Source organism: Bidens hawaiensis, unplaced genomic scaffold (assembly GCF_021521415.1).
Source record: "Bidens hawaiensis isolate Kalapana, Puna unplaced genomic scaffold, B.hawaiensis_p1.1 tig00036823_1, whole genome shotgun sequence".
In the NCBI taxonomy this organism is placed as follows: Eukaryota; Viridiplantae; Streptophyta; class Magnoliopsida; order Asterales; family Asteraceae; genus Bidens; species Bidens hawaiensis.
The window spans coordinates 164668-176205 of NW_027505443.1; the positions used below are offsets into that span (position 1 = coordinate 164668).

The following is an 11538-nucleotide window of genomic DNA, read 5'->3' on the forward strand; positions in this document are numbered from 1 at the left end:
TCTATAACCCGCGCACGTGCGGGTTTGTCTATAATACAGTCGAGTCTCAGGTGGAGTAAAAGATGGAATACATCTTTCACATAATTAATATAGTAATTAACCATCCTTTTGCACTCTCTTGCGTTGTCCACTTTGTTCATCTGCATACAAATCCATAACAACGAAGCATTAAAACTAAGCAAAACAAAAATATTCATAATTAAAGGAAAAAGCGAATCATAGAAATACTTACTACAGCCTATCGTCTCATTACAACATTCGTCCAAATTTGATGATAATAGTGTCTTTGAGCAACTCAAATAACTATCATAAATGCATTTGGAACTCTGGAAAAAAATATTAAATGAAAATAACACATACCATGTGGAGAGAAATAAAAATATTAGATGAAAATAACATATACCATGTGTGAGGATTGTGTGAACTTTAAACTGATATGCAGTGTTGAGGCTATTCCAACTGCTGTGCGTTGCTGCAGCATGACCCTAAAAATAGCTCAAGACAGCGATATCATCATAGCCATAAAACAAATCTCATAAGGCGTAACCACAATAGGCTTAGGTTCACACCGGCTGCAACATAAGTTGCCACGCCAAAGTGAGAATCATCATCACAACCATAAACGAATCTGATGACACAATTAAAAAGTAAACACTCAGAATTTATAAAAAAAGCATATAAAATTGTTAACCCAAGGCTCAGGTCGGTATGACGGCTAAAAAACCGAACCATCATCATAGCCATAAACTGATCTCAATAGGTGCAATTATTAGGCTAAGGCCACATTAATGAGCACCGAAAACTACATACAAACCCAGTAATCATAGTAACAGTGTCCACACACCTTCACATATCAAAGCCGGAGCAACTGATTTAATCATTGAATTAAGTTTCGAAGCATTAACATTGTGCCAAACAAAGACAGCCAGACTCCCAACACAAATATCAATAGCAAAATATCCATCAACCAAGATAGGCACATCTCCCCAACCATCTATTAACCAAGATTGTCACGACCATGGATCTATGCAATGTCATCCAATTGACCATCTTTTCAGGGTGTTTTAGTATATTTTTTTGTTCATCTATTAACCAAGAAAGTCACGACCATGGATCTATGCAATGTCATCTAATTGACCATCTTTTTAGGGTGTTTTAGTATATTTTTTTTGTTTTTGTATGATGAGCAGCTGAATGCCAATCGTAGAGGCTCAGATCTATAAATAGGAGCTCAGAATGGCTGCAAAATCATGGTTGCATAGTTCATCACCATACCATCCAGATCCTTGCCCCCATCGATGTACCCTTAGATTAAACTGATCATCATAGCCTTTATAGTAAGCTATAGCAATCCAATTTCCAATCAACATAAAGTATTGAATTAGATTATAGATAGAACATGAAGACACAATAATGAAAGCAAGACCAACATGTTGATAACTGAGAGGCAACACAATTTGAACAACCATCACTTCCTCTGTTCCTGTACCTTTTTTTTGTTAAGTACACTTTAAACAAATAACTGAATACTTGTAAGATAGTTGTTGATCTTGCTAATGGATCATTACTAATTTAGTGTAGTTCAGAATCATCTTAGAAAAAGTAAGATCACATCAGAATCACCGTAAATAAGAAAGTAAGATAGCATGTGTGCTATTTTTGTTTAGAAAGTATGAAAGACCTTACAACCATTAATTGTTTTCGATTCCAGCAACTACTCAAAGTCTCTGTCGCCATTGGCAACCGGAGAAACACAACCCGACCACCGTCGCCTATGGTTCGAAACGAAACCCGGCAACAGAAGAAATCGAGAATAAGTAAACGAACACCTACTCAATATCTTCGTCGGCGTTGGCAACCGGAAAGACACAACTCGACCACCGTCGCCTATGGTTCCCAAACGGAACCCGACAACAGAAGAAATCGAGGTAAGTCTTCATCGGAACCACACCCGGCAACAGCAGAATCTGGAAGGTAGATCGTCACCGGAGCAAACATCGCACAACAACGGTGGAGAGAAATCAAATGTTTGAAGAACCGGTGGTGTGTTTGGAAAGCTTACGTAATTTTGTTTATGTGATGGAAGATTGGAAGATGGACGCGTGTAAAGAGAAAACAATACGTGGAAGACATAGAAACCATAGGAAAAAATACAACCAAGTGAACCAAATGAACAACTCTAAAGCAACGGTTTACAATCCTAACTATAAAACTATGCAAAAACGACTTGTACATAAGTTGCAAATTAATATACTCCCACCGTCCCATTATAAGTGTCATAGTTTGACTTTTCAAGTCTTTTTTTTGCAACCTTGACCGTAAATATTTTTGTTCGTGTCATATAATACTTAAGGAAAATTATATCAATGTAAAATACATTTAAAACCCAATCCATTCATATATTTTACATCAAGTATTATGTAACACAAACAAAAATATTGTCGGTCAAAATTAAAGAAGAAAGACTTGAAAAATCAAACTAAGACACTTATAATGGGACGGAGGGAGTAGTATATAATTAAAAGTGCGGTTTATTTTTGCGTGGTTAGGTAGTTTTGCAAAACCTTCATAATTTTTAGTTAGTTTAGCAAGTCACGTAAGTGGAGGTGGTGGTTGTGATTCTTCATTAAAGTCATAACGGCGATACTATGTTGTTTTTCATCAAGCCTGGTTTTAGTGCAACTAGAAGTGTTTATCGGATCGGATAACGGATTACTCGGGTTATTCGGATTTGAAAATTTTTGGACCCTATCCGAAATCCGATCCGGATCGGACGGATAATATCCAAATAATCTGAAATAAACCTAAAAAAGTTTCCTATTTTTGTGCCTAACATTTAATAGTTTAGAATCATAATAAACGTACAAACCGGAAAATACGAATTACTCTTAACACAAATTTAAAAACTTCATATAATAGTCTAATAAATATACCAAACTGAAAAATAACACTAAAAATGTAACATTCCGAAATTTCTAAAGTAATATTTATTATATTATTTTGTCGGGTGAAATAAACGAGTTAGTGGAACGATAATAATAATGGCAAAATATGAAGACTTAGTAGGATAATTAGATGGGATTAGATATGGACCAAAAGAAAATATGGGCCTTCGGTCCATGGGCTTAAGGGAGTATAAATACCCCCTTAAACCCCAATCCTTTCCATTCCATCCATTTATCCATCCTAATCTCTACACACTCCAAAACACACACAACCCGAACCAAGATCCAAAGGCGAGGACCCGAGCTCGTTGGTGCTAGATCGTTGTGACGAACCAAAGCAACAAGACCAGCTCGTGTTCGTAGTTCGACTCATTTACGGTACGTTTATATCGAGAACTTGTTCGTTTAGGTTTGGATTAGTATAGAAATGACAGATCTGTGTTTGTATGGTAAAAACGAATCCAACAAAGCTAAACTTACTGAAAATGGATATGATTTGATGGGTTAATCGATTGATAAAAGAACCCGTAACCTATATGCCTAAATCGCACCCTTTAAACATCGATGTTAGGTCGATTTGATGGTTGGGGTTTGTAGGCGCTGGTCAGACGATTCCGTGGATACCTAAATCGAGTTATTTGGTTAAGAAACGAAGATGATTAAGGGATTTAAGGACGAACAGTACCTGCAGCTGGACAACTTCGCCTGCAAGCTAAGTTCGCCTGATGAACTTCGCCTGCAAAGCTAAGTTCGCCTGATGACAACTTCGCTGCAAAGCTAAGTTCGCCTGATGACAACTTCGCCTGCAAAGCTAAGTTCGCCTGATGACAACTTCGCTGCAAAGCTAAGTTCGCCTGATGACAACTTCGCCTGCCGCCTGATGACAACTTCGCCTGCAAAGCTAAGTTCGCCTGATGACAACTTCGCCTGCAAAGCTAAGTTCGCCTAAGGTTTAACTTCGCCTAAAGCTAAGTTCGCCTAAGGTTTAACTTCGCCTAAACCTAAGTTCGCCTAAGGTTTAACTTCGCCTAAAGCTAAGTTCGCCTAAGGTTTAACTTCGCCTAAAGTCAAGTTCGATTAGAAAATAAATTAAAAACGATAAGTAAAAGTAAGCTAATACTAGGCCACCAGATTAAATCAGGCGAGTATTGATGCGTGTAACTTATACAGTCAGCCGAGCTCAGCTAAAGAAGGGATTTACAACTATCGGAGGAAGAAGCAGAGTTCAGGTGAGTTTCTAGCCCCATTTATGTGTTATGTTTTCGGGGCTGTGTGCATACTCAATATGTTTGTTAATACGCTTATCCTAAGAGATAAGTGTATGCCTTATGTGAATAATGTGAAATGTATGAATGATGGCTTGACGGTACGTGAACGATCTTCGGATATTGCACGTACTGTCAGGTTGTAACGCTAAGTATAAGGTAAGTATGATATGTATGCTTATGTGTATGAATGTAATAAAGTTAATAAAAGTAGGAAAGGATGGATGTACGGTAACGAAGAGGGAATCGAACCCTACTAATATTCGAGAACTAGGGAACCGAACCCTACTAATATTCGAGGAAAGAGGGAACCGAGCCCTAATAATACTCTAGGAAAGAGGGTACCGAGCCCTAATAATACTCGAGGAAGGAGGGTACCGAGCCCTAATAATACTCGAGGAAGGAGGGTACCGAGCCCTAATAATACTCGAGGAATGTAGGGCGTAATGCTCTTTATAACGTAAGATATGAAAGTAGTTAATACAAAAGAAAGTATGAAAGTATGAAAGTATGAATGAAAGAATATAAGTTTATGTGTATTGTATAATGTATGATTAACTAGAACTCACTCAGCGTAGCTGACTTTTAGTATGCACGCAGGTGAGTAGAATGAGACAGCTAGCTTGAGCGGGCACATGGTGGGCGAATAGGAGACTGGCATTTGAAGACTCAAGATGTTTTAATGTAATTGACGTTTATTTTGAAAGACAAGAATGTTTAATTAAGGCAAGTTTTGGATTGTTGTAACGTTTCATGAAAGTTTTTATATTCCGCGAAAGTTTTAATGAACTCTGATTTGTAAGAACTGTGTTTATGAGTAAATCCGACGCTAAAGTAAGGCTACCGGGTTCGGGGCCTTACAAAAAAACATGTTTTTATTCGGATTAAATGGATATCAGAATAATCCGAACTATCCGAATTTTTTAAAATTCCATATCCGAATCCGAATTAGTTATTCGGATATTCAGATTGATCTGATCTGAATAACCGAATAAGAATTCGGATCGGTTTATTTGGATTTCGTTTCGGTTCGGATTTCGGATTTTTTGAACACCCCTAAGTGCAACATGTGCAAGGGCACGAGGCCCAAAAGGTCAAAAGGGCCCAACAGATTTTTTAACTTATATATGACTATTTGAGGCCCAATCTCAATTTATTAAAATTCAAAAGAAGGAAGATCGATAATGAAATTCAGTTTCAACACAAACAAAAATCAATTAAAAAAATATTTACTAAAATAAAAAACACAGGTGGATTATTATTTAATAATGAGATGATGCAACCAACTGATATAAACAAAGTTTAAAATATTAAATCAGGATATAATTGAATGAATCTTAACATTTTTAATCTTTATAGTATATATTGAATATAATAATGTATATTATAATTTATGTATAAAATAGATTAAAAAAATATTATGGCAGGTTACAATCGGGTAACTGGGGCTACGTAATCGGATATATTACAAATCACATACCTATCTCAAATTCATGAAAAAAAAATCAAAGGTAATCCCAAGCCCGTTCATACCCTATTGGGATGGGTATTAACCTAAGAAGGAGGCCCGAATTTAATCTCGCATGAGGCCTAATTTTTTTTCTTCATACTCGGAGACGGGCCTGTTTTTCATGATACATAGTTGTGGGTCAAAAGTTATTTTGGGTATTAAATACTATGTTTTGTTAAATACTATGTTGTATTTCAAGGTGCATAGTTGTCAAGGTGCATAGTTGTGGGTCAAGAGTTATTTTGGATATTAAAAGGTGGCGTTTCTATATGAAATTTGGTTCACCATTTTTTGATACATTTTTCTAAGCCCTATGAAAGGTTCCAAGTCAAACGGACTTAGTTAAGATGTCATAACAAGTTTGTAAAACTAATTTATGGCTGCTGTCTAAACCTAGTCAGCCCACCGGCGGGTGTCGTTTTGGTACCTTACCATTTTATTTTTGTATGCTTTTTGGTCATAAGTTAGTTAACATCATAAGTGAATTTATGTAATTTTTATAGATTTTTCTAAATTTGTTTGATGTTGTTTTGTGAATTTCTTATTAATAAATTAAGGATTTTTAGCACCAAGGTCAACCCACTTACGAGTGCAGTTTCAGGGTCTTAATCATTTTATTTTGACAAGATTTTCAGTAGGATGTTAGTTAACATCATAACTTATTTTATGGAATTTTTTTAGAATTTTTTGTAATGGCTTGGTGTAGTTTTATATCCGTTTCGTTAATAAAGTCATGATTTTCAGTAATGTATCTATTAACGTTATAAATGTTGATGTCTTGATGACTCATGATGTTTGTGGCCCGGATTACATTGGAATTTCAAGAAAGAATTTGGAAATGATGCCAATGTACAAATATAAGTCATTTTTACTGCTAGACTCGAATAACCAACATTTTTTTATGAAAAAAAAAAGAAATAAAAAGTTAGAAACTTTAAATACATTGTCATTGTAATATCATGTGATCATACGGCTATGTGGTTGTTTAAGGTTTGGGACTGTGAAAAATTTGTTATCTTACCCGACCATTTTCATAAGTGATGAAAGAGTAAATAGAAATGTTGATACCATAACGGAGTTTTCACAAGAGCAAGGGATCAAGCATATCTACGATATTAAAGATCTTACCAACTTCAGGTTATCATTTTTCTACTTTTTTTCAAATCTTGATTTTATAAGCTACTAATTAACGGAATATGAGAAAGGTATGCAAATGACTCACCAACGGTGACTAAGAATCTAAAATTTTCGGCTAAGGTTAACAAAATACCCAAATTGTTTCGGTTACTTTCATGTATTTCGTTTTCGTTTTATGAGAACTCGACACACGTTTGACATGTTTTTGTGTTTGATATTTATTCAAAGAGGTTATGATATTTGTTCAATTTGAAATAATGTTTATGTATTTTTGATTTATAATAACTCTACCACCAATGTGATTGACTCATGCACATTTGTTAGTATCTTGAGTGTTGAATACATGAATTTCACAAGAATGCCAATAGATCATTTTATTTTTTGGATTAAATTATTAAAATATCTTTAATATCGACAATCACAAAATGGATGAATTTTGTTAATATCATTTTTATTGTACAACCCGTATAAATTTTAATTTACATCAGCCTAAATAAAATAAAATGAATATGAAAAAACAAAAACTATCAAACCCTGAATTCAAATTGCATATTCATAATAAGATAAGAAATAAAAATTTAAACAAACCCGCGTAAACCTCTCATGCCATTACACCCATACGTTTTTCACTGTTCTCAAATCCTAATAAAATTCTTCAGTTCCTTTTTCTATCTTCCCTCTCTTTTCAACATCACAAATGTCATTTATTCTCCTTCGTTTCTCTTATAATCGAAGAACTTAAACTAGAAACTCGTAACACTTATGGAGGAAGAAGGAGTGAAAGTTGAAGATGTGTATTACAATATAGTTTTGATTACAACCTACGATGTCGTTTTTCTTTATGGTAAAAGTTTTTAAAATTCTAGACAAAGTGTAATGAAACCGCAAACGACAAAAAAAACAATAAAAATTAAACCGGTTAAATGTTTACGTACTACGTAATTCTTAGATGATAATAACAACAATATTGTAAGCCCAAAAACTGTACTTAAAATCCAAACCTAACTACAAACTCATGTAAGTCCAAAACAAACCCCATAACAACAAGCCCATCCAGATTACCAAAACCCCACAAAACTTAAACTTCGACTATAAAGAGAACATAATTTACTAATTCATGTAGCATTTTATTTTAATACAAAATAATAACCGAAAATTATATATTCACAATAATATAAAAAAATACCTAAATAAACATGCTTACTGTTCAAGCAGCCTACTATCCAACCAACCATCTTATTCAACTCATTTTCTAAATCAAAATAAGCCTTGAATTTCCTAACATTAGCAGACTTCAAACGGTCCATCACCCTCAACATAAGAAAATTATCTGACTCTAATAATATCTCCTGACAAATAACTTTGGCACTACCATCTTCAAACCTAACCACGACCCTGTTATCATTGGGAAAAAACAACCACTCCTTCACATAAACTATCGGTTCAACATCTTCAACAACACCATTAAGCCTAACAACAATCTGATCCATAAGATCATTCTCTTCAACAGATGGAAAATTTTTCCTATTACTTATTGAATATATTTGTTCCAGAAATTGTAAGCTTAAATAACATACCTCATTGACATTAGCTTTGTCGATTGTATATTGATCACCAAAAAAATCATATTTGTTTATCAACCGATCAAAACTCCAGGCAACTATGTTCGCCATTGATAACCTGATTGCGTTTTAGAATTAGGGTTAATGTTTATCGGTTGTTGTAGTAAGTAATGAAGAATAGAGCTGAAGAGGTAGAGTCTTTAATTTCTTGGAAGAACACATATAGGTATGATGATGATGATGCCCGCTATTTTCAAACATTGGCAAACTAAAACATTAAATTGTAACATCCTGCTTTGGATAATAATAAATATAAAGAATTCCGTTTATTTACTAGTGTGTTATTATTTAGCTAAGTTAAATAAAAATAATAAGGTGTGGGCTTGGGCAATAAAAGATGGAATACGGGATGGTAATGGGCCTTAGGTCCATGGGCTTAATGGTATATAAACCCCTTAAACCTCCCTAAAATCCTAAACCCCTCATTTCCATCTTCTAGCCTCCATAACACACTCAAAAACACACACAAACACTACTCTCCATTTTGGATCAGATTTGGATCCGAACCAAGAAGGGTTCGTGCTAGATCTTCATCATACAAACAAGGAAAACGTCCATAATCACGTATCGAGCCAAACCGTAACTAGAAGTAAACCCAAAAAGGTACGTTTTAGATTAAAGGTTACGTTTTTAAGGTCGGTTTGCCCTGAGATTTGATACTAAGGCAAATCGGGGATTTTCATGCAAGAAAAATATGAACTTGGATGTAATCGAGGTGTTTTAGAATGAAACAGGACAAACGGGTAACGTTTGGATCGAGTTATTGGAAGAAAAGAATGTCGTTATAGACCAAGGCTCATCCCTTATGCAAGACGGGCAAAACAAGTCGAAAAGAAAGGATGAAAAGTGATAAGAATGGAAACCATATATGAATCGAGTCCTTAAGAAACCTGATTCAGTAAAGTAAGCAAATCGAGTTATAAAGTAATCGAATCAAGTTGTAAAGTGGTTGAATCGAGTGGCAAAGTAATCAAATCGAATGGCAAAGTAATCGAATCGAGTTAATAAGTAATCAAATCGAGTTAATAAATAATCGAGTCAACATAAAGGTAATCGAATTGAATGGTCATTCGATTTGAATTTCCATTCGAATCAAATGGAAAAATAAAATTTTTCCAAGCTGACCTGGCAGCTTGACCCCAGCCAAGGGCTGCTGCCCTTTGAACCCTGCTAGGGGTTGCTGCCCATAGACCCCGTTGCCAGGGGTGCTGCCCCCGAATCCCCTTAGCTAGGGGTTACAATAACATAGAAATATGACATAGTTAGATGTAATTAATTGATACCTATAATTATTACACAGTTAGCTATGCACAGCTAAGGAGGGGTATTACTATAAACTCGGAAAGGAACATGACACATGTGAGTTTCTAGCCTCATTTGCTTGTTATGTTTTCGGGGCTGTGTGCATACTCTATGTGACAATTAATACACTTACCTTAAGTGGTAAGTGCATGCCTTATGAATGTTATATGTATGTGAATGGATAAGTGTATGGATGAATTTATATAATTGTATGAATGAGTGGTTGAACAAGTAAGAAGGGAACATATCCTAATAATAACTGCGAATGTAGGGAGCATACTTAATAATATCTGCGAATGTAGTGAACAAACCCTAATAATATCTGCGAAGGTTATAGAGTGAAATGTTCTTTAAAACATATAAATAAATATGTAAGAATGAAAGTATGAAAGAAAGAATGAAAGTATATATGTATGTAAGTATGAAAGAAAGGTAACAGGCTAAGTATGTAATATGTATCTTCGGATACATATATATGTAAGTATGTGAATGTATTGTATGTTGCCTGATTAACTAGAACTCACTCAGCATAGCTGACTTTTAGTATGCACGCAGGTGAATAGGCTAAGGCATCTCGCTTGAATGAAGACACATGGCATTGGACTGAAGAGGCAGTCATCTTTAGAAGAATGTTGTGATGTTTGATATGACTTTTTATATTATGTTTAAAGACAAAAGTTTGTTTATTTCGGACAGATTTGAATGATTATGTAATATATGTTTGAAGTTTTATATTCCGCGAAAAGTTTTAATTAACTCTTATATTTAGAACTGGGTTTATGAGTAAATCCAACACCAATGTAGGGCACCGGGACCGGGGCCTTACATAAATATCGAACCAGCCTAATAATTAAAATAAAATACAAACCCAAAAACTTCTAACTCAAATATATAAATCCTCACTAACATAAAAACACATCTTAACAAAATTAGTAAATATATAACTTAAACCATTAAGTTAAAAGATAAAATTTTAAAAAATTTTGATATCAGATAATCAAATATATATATATATATATATATATATATATATATATACCGCAACTCATTTCATAACAATCTGTTTTAAAAAATAAAGTTCGTTTTATCATAAACAAAAAGGCTTTATAATATATGAAATGTTAGCATTTTAAACTAATATACGTAACTCAAGTGATATAAACATAGAATAGATATAAGTCATGTATTAAGTGGACAATAACTTACCTCATATTCACATGATCAAAATATTAACATTCAAACAAGAGTTTTATATGAAAGCACACTAACATAAAAGAAAAAACAATCCCAAAAATTTCTAAGCCCAAATATATACACGCCCACAAACATAAAAACATTTCTTAACAAACTTGAAAAATATCCAAACTTAAGCCAAGTTTTTAAGTGATTTGGTGGGTCGAGCAAAGATACAATAAGAAGATCTCATGCATACTTACGAGCATAGTTCAATCTCAAACAAACTACAGTATCCAAGTATACTATGTTTGCTGAAATAAGTCTTTATAAGCTCATTAAAACATAATATTATTAATACAATTTTAGAATTTAAAATATAACAACATTAACATATATTTTTAATAATAAAAAACTTCAAGTAACCCACGTAACACGCGGGCTTAAGCCCAAATATATAAAAGCCACAAACATAAAAACCTTTTATAACAAACTTAAAAAATATATAACTTAAACCATGAAGTAAAAAAGATATCTTCTCAACCTCCTCAGAAATATGCTAAGTACAAATCAGGAACTTTGAG

The 11538-nt window shown here is 34.0% G+C and overlaps 1 long non-coding RNA gene across 1 annotated transcript; it reads right to left on the reverse strand.

Annotated features, from left to right (window-relative positions):
• On the reverse strand, positions 1-477 carry LOC143613215 (uncharacterized). The gene is made up of 3 exons (XR_013150073.1): positions 404-477; positions 233-303; positions 1-140 (listed from the first exon to the last, which is right to left on the reverse strand). It is a non-coding gene; the product is annotated as an uncharacterized LOC143613215 (long non-coding RNA).
• Positions 478-11538: the final 11061 nt, after the last annotated feature.